The sequence below is a fragment of the Zosterops lateralis genome (genome assembly GCF_965231275.1).
Source record: "Zosterops lateralis genome assembly, chromosome: 21".
In the NCBI taxonomy this organism is placed as follows: domain Eukaryota; kingdom Metazoa; phylum Chordata; class Aves; order Passeriformes; family Zosteropidae; genus Zosterops; species Zosterops lateralis.
Window position 1 is genome coordinate 9,051,344 of NC_139781.1, and position 16,167 is coordinate 9,067,510.

General features: G+C 51.0%; 1 protein-coding gene across 1 annotated transcript in view; it reads right to left on the reverse strand.

Annotated features, from left to right (window-relative positions):
* LOC310917755 (endothelin receptor type B-like) overlaps positions 1 to 16,167 on the reverse strand; it is a 372,101-nt gene that overhangs the window by 147,516 nt on the left and 208,418 nt on the right. The window lies entirely within an intron of this gene.

Here is a 16,167-nt window from a genome sequence, read left to right on the forward strand (position 1 = left end):
GATGTGACACTGGTGCCATGGTATGACCTTGGATGTGACACTGTCCCCCATGGTGTGACCAAGGATGTGACACTTGTCCCCCATGGTGTGACCATGGTTATGGCACTTGTCCCCCATGGTGCGACCATGGATGTGGCACTGTCTCCATGGTGTGACCATGGATGTGGCACTGTCCCCATGGTGTGACCATGGATGTGACACTGTCCCCCATGGTGTGGCCATGGATGTGGCACTGGTGCCATGGTATGACCTTGGATGTGACACTGTCCCCCATAGTGTGACCAAGGATGTGGCACTGTCCCCCATAGTGCGACCATGGATGTGGCACTGTCTCCATGGTGTGACCATGGATGTGGCACTGTCTCCATGGTGTGACCATGGATGTGGCACTGTCCCCATGGTGTGACCAAGGATGTGGCACTGTCCCCCATAGTGCGACCATGGATGTGGCACTGTCTCCATGGTGTGACCATGGATGTGGCACTGTCTCCATGGTGTGACCATGGATGTGGCACTGTCCCCATGGTGTGACCATGGATGTGGCACTGTCCCCATAGTGTGACCAAGGATGTGACACTGTCCCCCATGGTGTGACCATTGATGTGGCACTGTCCCCATAGTGCGACCATGGATGTGGCACTGTCCCCATGGCATGGCCATGGATGTGGCACTGTCCCCATGGTGTGACCATGGATGTGGCACCAGTGCCGTGCCAGAACAGGAGCCGTGCCCAGGGCTGTTGGGGTGACAATCCCAGTCTCTGTGGGGCACAGAAGAACACACCTGTGACAAGGGGCAGCACAAAAGGAGGTGACAGAAGCGTCACTGAGCCCATTCCTGGCCGCCAGCTCGGGGCTGTGAACACCTGCCCTGCCTGGCCAGGTTTTTATGGTTGTGTCCTTAGCATTTCTGCTTCCAAGAGGAATTTGGACTTCAGGTGTCCCTGGGCTTGAAGCCACCCAGGGGACAGCAAAAAAGCCACTGCTGAAGGTCTGGTGTCCCAGAATCTGCCAGTGGTGCCCTTCTCCAAAATCCTCCCCCAAGGACTCGGTGGCTGCTGGTCCCACCAGGCCTGTGCTGTTGCCATCCCATCAGATGGAAAAAAAATAGGGAAAAAAGCATCTCGGAAACAAATTCCAATAAATCCTGCTGTTCAGAGTGGAGTCAAATGACTACCTCACAGTTCACCACCTGTGGCTCCCTAATCTCCTTCCCCTCATCCCATGGGATGCACATCCCTGTTCCCCAAAACCTTCCAGGGGTTAAATTTGGGCACAACAAGAGCCAATTCCAAGAGCAGCTGTGAGAGTCGTAAATAAATCAGGACCAAATAATAACGGGCCTGCTGTGTACAGCGGAATATTGATTTGTTCCACACCCTCCTCCTCCTCCCCTCTCTGTTTTTTCCTTGGATAAATTGGGGTGACACAGGGGTCGATGTGTGGGATGAAAGGCCAAGCTGGACCATGGCAGGCTCAGGTGGGAATTTGGAGCTCACTCCTCTCTGCTGGGTTCCTGCTTGGCCTTTTCCTTGGATATTCCCTTCTTTCCCCACCCTGTGATGCTGATGGAGCCCAAAACTATTTTGCTAAAAACCAGTACAAAGCCAAACCTACCAACAGGCAGCTCGAAATCCCAGGGGAACTGGACATAATTTTCTTGCTAATCTTGGGAATCTTTTTCCCTACAGCCTCTGCTTGTCCTCCCCTGGGCTTTGTGTGTGTAAATATATAAATATATGTATATTTTTTTTATTATTTGATAAGGGGCAGAAGTGTTTTAGCACCCACCCACTGCTCTGTATGCAAACTCCTCACATGCAAACGCTTCTCTATGCAACAATTTTTTTTTTTGTTTTTAAAAATGGAAATCATGGCAAATCCTTGGTTTTTTTTTTTTGGTTTTTTTTTTTTTTTTTTTTTTTTCTATGGACAGAGTGGGCAGCTCTGGGTTTGTTTTGCTGGCCAAGGGCAGCTGTTTTTTTGGGGAGAAATCCAGGGAAAAGGGAGTGGTGCTGATGGAGCCTTGTGACAAATGAAGGTCCCTCCATCCCCTGGGACATTTTGGAAAAACTTTGCAAGGAGTGGATCAAACTCTGGAATGTGGGTGCCTCACCTGTGTTTGATAATGAGGAGAAAATCGCTGTAAATAGGCCAAAAGTGCTGTGTGACTTTGTGGGTTCTTCCAGGTGATCCTTTATTATGATGAACACAATGGGGACGAAATTGGGACCTGGAGAACGTGTGTGGGGAGGGAAGATTTCTTTTCCTGGGATGCTGTGTTTGTTACAGAACCCCTCTCCCCCACCAAACCCCCCCAGGAATATTGATCCATCTTCTATTTTGTAATAAAATTCTATCACCTGCAGAGCTGGTCTGGCTTCTGGTCCTTCCTGCTCCAAGAGCTTTTTTTTTTACTTCACCCCCTGCTTTTCCAGGCTTAAGAAAAAGGGGAAATTAGGTTTTTTATTGGGTAAATGGGAGCAGGGAAGGATCCATGAACAGTGTGAGCTTGGAGTGGTCCCTGTCCCTGTCCCTATCCCTGTCCCTGTCCCAGCCCTGTTTATGCTGATGATGAATCCATGGCTGTAAATCCTGGATCCAAACATGGATTGCTCCTGCTGGGCTGGTAAAGCTCCAGGAATATCAAGATCCAGCAGGTCAAGGGCAGGGAGGGAAGCAGGAGGCAGAGAGAGGGATAAAATCCTGGGAAAAGCCTGGAGGAGGTCACAAGATCTCACCAGGAGGTGATGAGACTCCTCTAGGTTGTTTTTTTTTTTTTTTTTTTTGGAATTCAGAAGGAAGCAATGCTGATGCCACCACACCGTGTCCAGGAGCTGGAAAACACACAGAAGGAGGGTGGGCATGGGAAACTCCCTGGGGGAGGTTCAGCCCTTCCTCTGCTCTGGGTGATTCCAGAGGGAAGAGCTGGAAGGTCCCACAGGACAGTCAAAGTCCTGCTTGGTGCCACCCTGGGGTAGGTCTAGGATGGAGAAATCCCATCCCAAGGGATCTAGAAGGTCCCTGGAGATGTTCCCCCAGCCTGGCAGTGACTTTGAGGGTGACTTTAACTTTGAACTTTGCTGTCCCGCCATCTCAGCGCTGTGCTGTTTGATGTGCCCTGTTTGTGGGCTGTAAAGTTATCCATTGACTGGGGAAAACACAATTTTACGGGGGGAAGGAGCCGCCCAGGGCGGGTTCTGTGTGAATCTCTGCAGCTCAGGGTTTGTGCCATCGGGACAAATGTGTGACAAAGCCACCCCCGGGCTGCCACCTGCGGGGACAAATCCTGGAAAAGCACAAGGAAGAGCCTCCAGCAGGGTGAATTTTGGGCACAGAATGTTCCCAGCCCTGTGGGAACAGGTCCTGACAGCAGCCACGAGCGCTGCCCTTCAAACCCTGCCCTTATCTCCTGCATCCCAGAACTATCAACCCCTCCAGTCTGCTCTGCTGCAGGCCCAGCCATTAAAGTTAACCATTACCCAAAGTGAGTGTTTATTTGGGATAATCCAGCTCCGGGGAAAAGTGAGGGATGGGGAAGGGGGGTGAGGACGGCTCTTTGCTGCAGATAGGGCCCGTCCTGCGGCGCTAAAGTGGTGCTTGAACAAGATGGATGTTCAAATAACACACAGCAAACAGCGGCCTGGGATGGGATGGGATGGGATGGGAGGGCTGCGGCCACAGGGACACTCAGTGCTCCCATTCCCTGGGGACATTCACCATTCCCATTCCATGGGGACACTCAGCATTCCCATTCCTTGGGGACACTCTGTGCTCCCATTCCATGGGGACATTCAGCATTCCCATTCCCTGGGGACATTCAGCATTCCCATTCCCTGGGGACACTCAGCATTCCCATTCCTTGGGGACACTTGGCATTCCCATTCCCTGGGGACACTTGGCATTCCCATTCCTTGGGGACATTCAGCATTCCCATTCCATGGGGACATTCAGCATTCCCATTCCCTGGGGACACTCAGCATTCCCATTCCTTGGGGACATTCAGCGTTCCCATTCCATGGGGACACTCAGTATTTCCATTCCCTGGGGACACTGGGCATTCCCATTCCTTGGGGACACTCAGCATTCCCATTCCAAGGGCAGACTCCTCCTCTCATGAGGATTTCCTTCATTGCCTCTCAGCCCCTGGTGGGCTTTGTTTCCTCCCAGTGTTCCATCCAAGCTTTTCCTGGGTTTTTTTTTTGTCATCTTTGGGGATAAATCCTCCTTTTCCCGATGATTTTCCCACTGTATCTCCAGCCCTGTCCCGTTCCCTGCTCCATCAGGCAGCAGTGGGAGCCAGGACAGGGAATATCCCCATCCAGACCCTTCCTTGGGTTTTAGGGGGGCCTCACCCACCTGCAGCTCCAAAAGCAAAGGGACCCCACATCCCAACCCTCCTCTAGCCCAGTCCCCATCCCAGAGCAAAACTCCTTTTTTCCCACTCCCAGATTTTTTTTTCTCTCACTAGAGGTGGGAAAGCTCAGGGACATCCCCAAAGCTTTTCAGCACCAGGATCTGAACCCCAAATGTGTCCCCAGCATTGGGCAGTGACACAAACCCGGTGGTGCCTCTTGGGCTTGGAGCCTTCCCATCCCAGGGCCCATCCCGGATTGTGGATCTCGGATGGCGTGCGGAGGACTCACCTGAGCCCTCTAATCCCCTAATCCGTCACCAAGGAGACCCATTGTCCCCTGTGTATGAGGACAGAGGGGCCCCGTGCAGGGAGAGCCTCCTGTCCCCTGTGCCAAGTCCCTTTTGGGCTCATCCCGGTGCTCCAGGGCTGCAAGATGGAGCAGGAACACTCTCCTTGCTGCCCGTTCCCACAGCAGAATTCCTGGGATTTATCCAATTTATCCATCCCTGCTTTGCTGAGAACCCTTTTTGGGCACCACGAGGGTGGGGGTGTCTCCTGGGGAAATTTTCTCCATGGAAAATCGGGCTCCATTCCTCCCCCAGCAATCACAGGAGAGGTTTGAGAGATCCCTCAGCTGGGACAGGATTATCCCCAGGCTCAGGGGCAGAGGAGGGGGGCACAGACCCTGTGCCAGCATCACAATCCCAAATTGGGAGCAGGGACATGGAATGGGATAATCCTGAATCCCAAACCAATCCCTGTCCTTCCCAAATCAATCCCTGTCCTTCCCAAAACAATCCCTGTCCTTCCCAGTCTTTAAGGAGGGCAGGTGTAGTATTTTCTGTGGAGGGCAGGGAGAGGGAACTCTGCAGAGCTGAGATGTTCTAGAAACACCTGGGTTTATTGCAGGGTGGTGGGTAAAAAGGGCTTTGGCTTCAGCCACCAGCCTGGGCTGGAGGGAACCCCAAAGAGAGAGGGAGAGAGAGATAGAAGAGAGAGTTGGGGGAAAAAGGGGAGAGGCAAGAGGGCAGAGGGGCAGAGCAAGAGAGGAACCAGAGAAGAGAGCGATCACCTTGTTCCAATCCATTCTATCTCTTTTTGTGTTGAATATTCTAATTTACAGTGACCAACCGGCGCCAGATACAAACCCTACAGACTTTGCCTGCAGCCCATGAGAACTGCTCTATCACCACATCATCCTGTATTCTAAACTCTAAAGAGACTTTTCTCATCCACCTTTTCCCTGATGCCTTGGCAGGGTGGAGAGGGGCTGCACCCTTGGGGCCTTTTGTTTTCTGTCCTTCCACCCATCTCCAGCTCATCCCCGTCTTCCTGCCTGCCATGGTCACATCTCAGAGCTGGATTTCATTTCTATTTCACTCACAGCTTTTCCATCTCCAGTATTTCTTACCAGACAATCATATCCATAAGTTCTTCCTGTCCCATCTTTCCCAACAGGGGGGAATTTTGGAGACAGATCCACAGGAGCCACAAACTCTGCTCCCACCCACAGGGATCTGCCCCTGCTCTGGATGGATGAAAAATCCCAATCCCAGGAGTGCAGGGGATGAGCTCCAACAAATTCCCAGTGGCAGGAACTGTCCTCCCCCTGCTGGTTCTCACTAACACTGAAATATTAAAACAATCTGGTTTTTATTTGGGAATTTTTATTGGATTTGGCCAGGCTCGGGGAAGGCAGGGTGACAAACAAACCTGACAGAATCCTATTAGCCCCATTAATCAGCATTAAGTGCTAATTTCTGTGTTCTCCCTCCACGGTGATATCAATTAGCACAACCAGAGAGGGGCAGAGCTCCAGCCCAGACCCTGGAGGAGCTCTCAGCATTCCTGGGGCTGCTCCAAGCTCCTCCTGACTGCCAGAAAAATCTTCCACCAGCACCGACCTAAACTATCCTCCACTCTGGAGACCCATCCCCAAATTCCAGCCTTCCCAAATCTCCTCCAGAGGCAGCCCCAGCAGCTGGAATGGAGACTTGGAGTGTGTATTCCCAGGATTTGCTCTGCCTCCTGCAGCAGGGATGGAGCATCCCACAGGAAAAACCCTCTGGTGCTCTGGGGTTGGGGTTTTTTTTTTGGGTGTAGAACTGGAATTTTCAATCCAGGGAGATTTTTCTCCTGTTCCCAGGAATTGCAGCATCCTGGGACACTGGATCAGTGTGGAGGTGGCACTTGGGGACATGGTGGCACTTGATGATCCCAGAGGCCTTTTCCAGTTTAAATAATTCCATGGTTTCTCCAGCTTTGTCCTGGAGAGGTTCCCATTGGGCACAGCAGACACTGCAGCCTGCAGGGTGAGGGATCAAAGCCTTCCCAAACCTTCATCCCAGTGGGAAGGAGAGCAGGGAGAGCACAGGGAGCAGCAGCAGCAGGTGGGGTGACCTTTGCATCCCAGGCAGTGAAATGCCAGCCCCGGTGGGAGGGATTGGAGCCCAACCTTCCCTGTGCCCACCCCACAGCAGAGATTCCTTTCCTTTCCTTTCCTTTCCTTTCCTTTCCTTTCCTTTCCTTTCCTTTCCTTTCCTTTCCTTTCCTTTCCTTTCCTTTCCTTTCCTTTCCTTTCCTTTCCTTTCCTTTCCTTTCCTTTCCTTTCCTTTCCTTTCCTTTCCTTTCCTTTCCTTTCCTTTCCTTTCCTTTCCTTTCCCTTCCTTTCCCTTCCTTTCCCTTCCTTTCCCTTCCTTTCCCTATCCCAAATTTAACCCTTCAGCACCCTTTTCCTGCCTCCCTTCCACCGGGATGTCCCAGGGAGATTCATCTGGAGCACAACCAGTGCCAGATTTTGCAGGTTGTTGTTTTTCCTCCTCCTCCCCAGGCCCTGCTGTCACTGGCAGCAATCTCTCCTTCTCCCCAGGTATGGATTTTTCCAAGAAAAGCCACTGAATTTCACACCTCCCTGGCACAGGGCACTCGAGGCAGGAGCAGATCCTGCTGGAGGTGTCAGGAGTGGCAGGAAAAGTCCTGGGCTTTATTCCCGACCTCTGGAGCTGGGGGAGGATTCCCAGACCAGCACAAGGTTGGGAAGGAGCAGCCAAACAGCTCAAGGTGGTTTTATCCTGCTGTGGGATCAGCTCCTGTTCCTGTGGGGTGGGAGGGAGGGGAGGAACACTCTGCTCCTGTTTGTATCTTCAGGAGCACCTGGATTAAACCCATGGAAAAAATATCCCAGGAAAGCCCCTCCCTCACTCAGGGATTATTTAGGACCAAGTCCTGCAGAGCAGCAGCCACAGGGAGGGTTTTCCCGGGCTGTTGGTGGGTTTTTCCCAGGACAAAATGCCTGGGCAGAGGGAGATCCATGGATCCTTCTCTTCTCCAGGCTGAACAATCCCAGAGCTCTCATCCTGCTCCAGGGAGAGCCCTCAGAGCACCTGGCAGGGCCTAAAGGGGCTCCAGGAGAGCTGGAGAGGGACTGGGGACAAGGGATGGAGGGACAGGACACAGGGAATGGCTTCAAAATCATGGAGAGTAGGATTTGATGGGAGATTGGGCAGGAATTCCTGGCTGGGAGGGTGGGGAGGGACTGGAATGGAATTCCCAGAGCAGCTGGGGCTGCCCCTGGAGCCCTGGGATGGACACTGGGGCTGGGAGCAGCCTGGGACAGGGGGAGGTGACCCTGGGACAGTGGGGGGTGTCCCTGGGACAGGGGGGGTGTCCCTGGGACAGTGTGGGGTGACCCTGGGACAGTGGGAGGTGACCCTGGGACAGGGGGAGGTGACCCTGGGACAGGGGGAGGTGACCCTGGGACAGGGGGGGTGTCCCTGGGACAGGGGGGGTGTCCCTGCCATGGCAGGGCTGGGATGGGATGAGCTCTAAATCCCCTCCCAACCCAAACCAGCCCAGGGTCCCAATGACATCCCACCTCTCCCCTGTGGGGAGGTTGATCCCATTTTTTGGAGCCCAACTATTCCCAGTTCCCCCAGCACGACAGACCAGGGCAGTTCCCAGGGCAGAGCAGAGTATTTGGAATATTTGCAGGGGATGCTCTCCCATGGATGATGAATGTTCCCTGAGCTTTGTCTGCTCTGAAGGGCACCTATGGAGCTGATAAAGGATTTAATAGAGGAATTTTTATCTCTCCTGATAAAGTTCCCAGCTGGGCTCAACCTTCTGGCAATTCCTTGTTGTCTTCCCCATGCTGTGACTTTCCCAAAGTCCTTTTGGTGTTGACACTTTTGGGCTTTTTCATCCCAAATTCTCGTGTGTTGTCCCATTCCCCTGCATGGCCCCATAACCCCCAATCCCAAATCCCAAATCCATCCTCTCCAGGCAATCCCAGTGCCTGGGACTGTGTGATTCCATCTGCCAGGATCATCCCAATCTGCAAATATCAGCTTTATCCCCACCCCAATCAGTTTTTCCTCTGTCTGGGTCACTCCTAAAATAAACCTCAACCTTTTTTTCTTTTTTTCTCCTGCAAATCCCCTCTGTGCCTTTTCCCTCCTGCCCAAAGGATTCTCCGTGGGGTTTCTCTCTTGTTCCTGCTCCCACCATCTGCTCTCTGCCCTTGCCAGGGCAGTTTCCTGCTGGAAAACCGAAGGATCTTGGCTCTGGATCCTTCCCTGGCACACTCAGGGCCAGGCACAGACATTTCCCTCTTCTCACATTTCCCTTCAGGGTTTGTTTTGCAAAATGTTGGGGAGATTTCCTATTTTATCTTTAAAGAAAAATAAAATAAAATAAAATAAAAATAAATAAATAAATCCCAATAAAGGTATTTTCATTCCCAGGAGGCTGAAATTCCATCTTTTCTTCCTCTTTGACTCCTGTGGTTTCAGGGATAATCCAGAGCTTTGCTGGGGTATTTTGGGAACTGCTCCTGCTCCCAGTTTTTTCCTGCCAAACAAAGAGTTCTTCACCACTTTTTGCCTGAATTTTGAGTTCTTTGGATTGTGGGGTGGAGTTCCTACCTCGGGAGCTTCTCCCTGAGCTTGATTTTTGGTGCTGAAAAACTTCCTGGCAAGTTTTCCAAGGCTGCTCCAGAAATGCTTCCTCATCTCCTGAGCGAGCGTTATTTAATTCCTCTGCAGTGGGGCTGGTCCTGCATTTTAATTTTCTGCACCTCCTCATCCTAATTTTTCCTGGTGTTTTATTTATTTATTTATTTTATTTTATGTTTTTTTTTTTTTTTTTCTCCTGTGGGAGATGTGGAATTGCTGCAGAAATACACAGCACTGAGCAGGGAAATAATCAGGTTTAATCAGGATCTGGGGGGGTCTCTCAATGTCTTTTCCCTCTGCAGGGATTTTTTTTTTTTTTTTTCCAGCAAGGAAACTCCAGAGGGAGTTTTCCAGCCATGGGAAACTTTGGGATGAGGCTCCAGGGATGGTTTTTCCACAGAGGAATGAGGGAAGAGCAGGAAACCCTCTGGAGAAACAGAGGAAATTTGGCCTTGGTCTGGTGAGGCAAATCCCAGGAAAACAGGGCTGTTCATCACGAATAAAAATACTTGGAAAAGCCACCAAAACCAGCTTCATTTCCCTGCAGTTTTGAGGAGTGGACTGATGGGAGGTTGATTATAACCCATAATAAGTTTTCCTGGTGTGGGTGAAGCCCCACTGGATTTCCTGGGTGTGAATAAAGCAGGAATGAGGTGCTTCAGTCCCTTCCAGCGAATCCCTCTCTCCTGCTGAGCCCCATCCCTCACTCCTGGAGCCACAGGGATTCTTTTCCTGCTGGGCTTTTCCCCTCCTGCCTGAGGGTGCTGCTGAAAATTTGGGAATGGGCTGGAAATTTCTCCTCCCTGTCCATTTCCATGGCCTCACCAGCTTCTCCTTCCCCACCTCAGAGCCTTTCCCTGCCCATCTGGGTCACATCCAGGTTTTTTTTTTTTCTTTCTTCCCCTGATTTAGAGCTCCCAGAAAAATCCATCGACTCTGATCCTCATCTCCCAGTAATTGGAAAAGAGACATAAATCAAACTAATTGCACAAGAGTTAAAGGATGGGTTTATTGGCTGCAGCTCAGGCTGCAGGTTCCCTCTGGGAGAACATTGGGATCGATGAAATCCATGGATTTGTTAAACCAGAGCAGGATCCTTTCCCTCCTCAGTGCCCCAGGGATGGCTCTGATCCCGTTCTCTGTTGGGACATGAGAACAAACAGCCCCAAGGTGGGTTCTGCACATCCCAGTGACACCTTTAACCCATTCCTGCTGTGCCTGTGCCTCGGGGGGCTCCACAGAGAGGGACCCTGGGCTGCTTTGGGTTGGGAGGGGATTTAGAGCTCATCCCATCCCAGCCCTGCCATGGCAGGGACACTTTCCACTGTCCCAGGGTCACCTCCCCCTGTCCCAGGGTCACCCCCCTGTCCCAGGGTCACCCCCCACTGTCCTGGGACACCCCCCCCTGTCCCAGGGACACCCCCCACTGTCCTGGGACACCCCCCCCTGTCCCAGGGACACCCCCCACTGTCCCAGGGTCAACCCCCCTGTCCTGGGACACCCCCCCTGTCCCAGGGTCACCCCCCCCTGTCCCAGGGACACCGCCCCCTGTCCCAGGGACACCTCCCTCTGTCCCAGGGACACCCCCCCCTGTCCCAGGGACACCCCCCCCTGTCCCAGGGACACCCCCCACTGTCCCAGGGTCACCCCCCACTGTCCCAGGGTCACCCCCCACTGTCCCAGGGTCACCTCCCCCCCTGTCCCAGGGTCACCCCCCACTGTCCCAGGGACACCTCCCCCTGTCCCAGGGTCACCCCCCACTGTCCCAGGGTCACCCCCCACTGTCCCAGGGTCACCTCCCCCTGTCCCAGGGTCACCTCCCACTGTCCCAGGGACACCTCCCCCTGTCCCAGGCTGCTCCCAGCCCCAGTGTCCATCCCAGGGATCCAGGGGCAGCCCCAGCTGCTCTGGGAATTCCATTCCAGTCCCTCCTCACCCTCCCAGCCAGGAATTCCTGCCCAATCTCCCATCAAATCCTACTCTCCATGATTTTGAAGCCATTCCCTGTGTCCTGTCCCTCCATCCCTTGTCCCCAGTCCCTCTCCAGCTCTCCTGGAGCCCCTTTAGGCCCTGCCAGGGGCTCTGAGCTCTCCCTGGATCCTTCTCACTCCAGCCCTGCAGCAGCTCCATGGTCTCCCCTGGACTCTCCCCAGGAGCTCCATGGAATTTTTATGTTTTATCCCAGATCGGTTTGGGTTGAAAGGGACCTTAAAGCTCATCCAGTGCCACCCCCTGCCATGAGCAGAGACACCCCCCACTGTCCCAGGGTCACCCCCCACTGTCCCAGGCTGCTCCAAACCCTCCCCAGGCTGGCCTTGGGCTGTGGATTCCCCAGCAGGACCCAAACAAACCCAAATTTTCCTTTGTCACCTCCACCCCCTTCCCATCCCTTGGGCTGATTCCAGTGAGAAACATCCTTGAGGAAGAGTCTGAGAGGGATAAAAAACCCCAATTTTTCTCTCTCCAAGCCCCATCCCCAACTCTCCCTTTCCATGGATGGATTTTCTCTGGAGCCTGGAGGAGGGATGGGAATCCCCAGGCAGCCCTAAAACAGAGATAAGAGATAAGAAGAGGCGCTTGGCTCTGCTGGAAGTGTTTACACACAGAGATATTTATTCAGGAGGATCCTTTGAGAAGATCAAAATTCCTTTTCCCATCCCATCTCCCTTTTCTGGAGCTGCTCCAGCTTTTCCAGCCGCTTTAAAATAAAATTTAATCCATTTCCAATCCCCCTCCAGGCCATGGGGCTCCCTGGGCTCGGTTATTATCACACTTGGCTGGAAGAGCAGATTTGCACCTCTCAGGGAGGTTTTGTCCCAAAAAAAAAAGGAAAAATGGGGTTTTGTTCCAGCTGGGAAGGCAGAGTTCCCAAAGGGAGCAGAGGCTCCAGTTTGTGGTGGTTTGGGATGGTTTTTCCTAAATCAGCAGATTGGGAAGAAGCTCAGATCTGCTCCTGGAATTCACCCAGATCAGGAAGAAACAAAAAAACCAAAAAAACCCAAAAAACAAAAAACAAAACAAAACAAAACAACCAACCAAACAAAAAAACCCAACCAAACAAAAAAACCCCACAAACAAACAAACAAAAAAAACCCCCAAAAAACCCCTCAAAAAAACCCACAACCCCCCCCACACAAAAAAAAAACCCAACAAAAAACCCCCAAAAAAACCAAACAAAAAAAAAAGAAACCCAAAAAAAACCCCAACCAAAAACCCCAAAAAACCCAAAAACAAACAAACAAAAAAACCCAAAAAAACCCCACAAAAAAACAAAAAAACCAAACCAAACCAAAAACCAAAAACCAAACCAAACAAAAACAAAACAAAACAAACAAAAAAAAACCCAACCAAAAAACAACCAACCAACCAACCAACCAACCAAAAAAAAAAAAAAAAAAAAAAGAAAAAAAAAAAAAATCCATTTTCCTGCATGAAAATTCCACCCAAAAATCCAAATATTTTGCAGCCAAAAAGAGGCAACCACTTCTTTCCCCCATGGAACATCCCAATTCCTTTGTGGAATCCTGTGAAAGGAGCTCTGAGCTCCAGCTTTCCTGGAGGAATTTGGTTGGAAGAATTTATTCTTTTTTCCCCCCAACAAATCCCAAGGAAAATAAAATTCCTTCTCATTTCCCTTTGCTGGACAATTCCTGCTCATTACTATTATTATTATTATTATTATTATTATTATTAAAATTATTATTAAATAATTTAATTTAATTTAATTTAATTTAAATTAAATTATTTAGTTTAAATTATTCCATCTCCAGCAGCTGATGGCATTTGCTGCGTGTCGAGCAACGTTCCAGGTAATTAATTGCTGTTTAATTAATTAAGGGATAATGACATTCAATTAAGGAAACACTGGCAATGGATAATTAATGGCTTCCTGCTGCTCCGAGGTGTTTGTGGGGAATTAATCCAGGGGGTTCATTCCTGGTGATTTCCCATTCCTGACCATTCCCAGGAGCAAATTTATGGAAAGAAACTCTGCCAGGAGCTGTTCCCAAATTTTTGCAGGTGGAAAAACGATGGGAAATCTCTGGGAAGGGGGAAAAGAGCATTTCCAGCCTCACACAGAGGATCAACAGCAGGAATTCCTGGAGTGCTCAGGAGGAATCAGACTCTGCCCAAAACTCAAATTTCCTTTCCTGATGTCCAGGATCAAACAGGCCCCTGTGTCCTCTTGCCTTTGGAATAGAGCTCTGGCAAAAGAGGAATTTCCTGGGACATGGAGACAAATAACAATAAATCCCCCAAATCAGAGGGAGCTGAAGCAGGACAAATATTAAAGGATAAACAGGGATGGGTCACTCCCTGCCCAGCTGTTCCTGCCTCTGGAATGAGCCCTGACCATTCCCAGGAGCAAATTTATGGAAAGAAACTCTGCCAGGAGCTGTTCCCAAACCTTTGCAGGTGGAAACACGATGGGAAATCTCTGGGGAGGGGGAAAAGAGCATTTCCAACCTCACACAGAGGACCAACAGCAGGAATTCCTGGAGTGCTCAGGGTGAGCCAGACTCTGCCTAAAATTCAAATTTCTTCTCCCTGATGTCCAGGATCAAAGCCTGGGATCAAACAGGCCCCTGTGTCCTCTTGGCTTTGGAATAGAGCTCTGGCAAAAGAGGAATTTCCTGGGACATGGAGACAAATAACAACAAATCCCCCAAATCAGAGGGAGCTGAAGCAGGACAAATATTAAAGGATAAACAGGGATGGGTCACTCCCTGCCCAGCTGTTCCTGCCTCTGGAATGAGCCCTGACCATTCCCAGGAGCAAATTTATGGAAAGAAACTCTGCCAGGAGCTGTTCCCAAACCTTTGCAGGTGGGAAACACGATGGGAAATCTCTGGGGAGGGGGAAAAGAGCACCCAGAGGATCAACAGCAGGAATTCCTGGAGTGCTCAGGGGGAGTCAGACTCTGCCTAAAACTCAAATTTCCTCTCCTGATGTCCAGGATCAAAGCCTGGAATCAAACAGGCTTTGGAATAGAGCTCTGGCAAAAGAGGAATTTCCTGGGACATGGAGACAAGTAACAACAAATCCCCCAAATCAGAGGGAGCTGAAGCAGAACAAATATTGAGGGATAAACAGGGATGGGTCACTCCCTGCCCAGCTGTTCCTGCCTCTGGATTTGGGGGGTGAGAACATCCCCTGGAGGGGTTAAACCAGCCCAGGGCCCTGAGGAGGAGCAGTCTGAGGGGCTCCTGCTGCTCCTGGATCATCCAGAAAAGATTCCAAACCATCCCACAACTCCCCTCCCAGTGCCGGTTGCATTGCCTGGCACAGCCAGTTAAGGAGCTGTTAATTTAATTTTAATTTTCATTGGGTTTTTTTGAGCGTGTGCAGCTCTCAGATGGTAAAACGCTTTTCAGTCCAGCGTTTGTCACCCTCAGGCACCATCCAGGAAGGAATGAGATGGAATTCCGAGGCCTCCTGCCAGGAATATCCTTCTCCTCCATCCCCAAATCCATCCTGGCCCTGCAGAGTGGCCCTTGCAGCTGGAGGCTGCTCCAGGCAGGGAGAGCCTGGAGCGTGTCCTTGGCTGGGGGAAAAGCTGTAATTCCCAAACTCTGAGGAGAACAGGGCTGTCAGATCCATCTGGGAGTGTTTGCCAGCTCCTTTTGGCAGCAGCAGTGTCTCTGCAGCTCCTTCTGCTCAGGAGCCTCCAATGAGCCATGGGCAGAGTCCAGATCTGACTGCAGCTCTGGCTCAGCCCCTGCACTGATCTCTGAGCTGTGCCTGCCTCTCTCCCGGGAACTGGGGATCTGGCTCAGCCCCTGCACTGATCTCTGAGCTCTGTGCCTGCCTCTCTCCCGGGAATTGGGATCCTGTGCAGGGGGTGATGTGGGGTCAGGGCCTTTTCCTGGCTGCCAGCTCTGCCCAGGGTCATCTCACACTGCTCTGCCTTGTCCTGTGGACACTTCCCCAAACACTTCCCTGAACACTTCTCTGAATGCTTCCCTAAATATTTCCCCAAATATTTCCCTCAACACTTCCCCAAATGTTTCCCCAAACACTTCCCCAAACATCTCCCTGAACACTCCCCCAAACACTTCCCCCAAATATTTCCCCAAACGTTTCCCTGAACCCTTCCCCAAACATTTCCCTGAACACTTCCCTAAATATTTCCCTAAATACTTCCCTGAACACTTCCCCAACACTTCCCTAAATATTTCCCTAAATACTTCCCTGAACACTTCCCCAACACTTCCCTAAATATTTCCCTAAATACTTCCCTGAACACTTCCCCAACACTTCCCTAAATATTTCCCTAAATACTTCCCTGAACACTTCCCCAACACTTCCCTAAATATTTCCCTGAAGACCTCCCTAAACACCTCCCTTAACACTTCCCTGAACACTTCCCTCCACACTTCTTTAAATATTTCCCCAAACATTTCCCCAAACACTTTACTGACCTGGCTCCTTATAAAGGGAATAAACATGTGGATCTGGTCTCCCCCTGCACAGCCCCCAAATCCAAGCAATTCAGGAAACTCCATCTCCAATCCTGCAGAGTCCTGAAGAGCCAAATTCCCACCTCTGCCCCAAAGAGACTGGAGAATATTTTGGACACCAACTCGATTTTATTGTTTGAAACACCAGGGAAATTCAGAATTTCTGCTGCTCCTGAACATCACCCTGGACATCATTCCTTGTCCTGCCCCCTCCAGCTGTGCCTGTGCCCCTGGGGACAGGAGCATCCCCTTGGTGGGGACAGGCTTGGGACCCTTCCAGCATCTGCAGGGGCTTTGTGAGCCACATTTTCCTGAATATTTCCCTGAACATTTCTCTAAATATTTCCATAAACACTTCCCTGAACACTTCCCCAAAAATTTTACCAACCTGGCTCCTT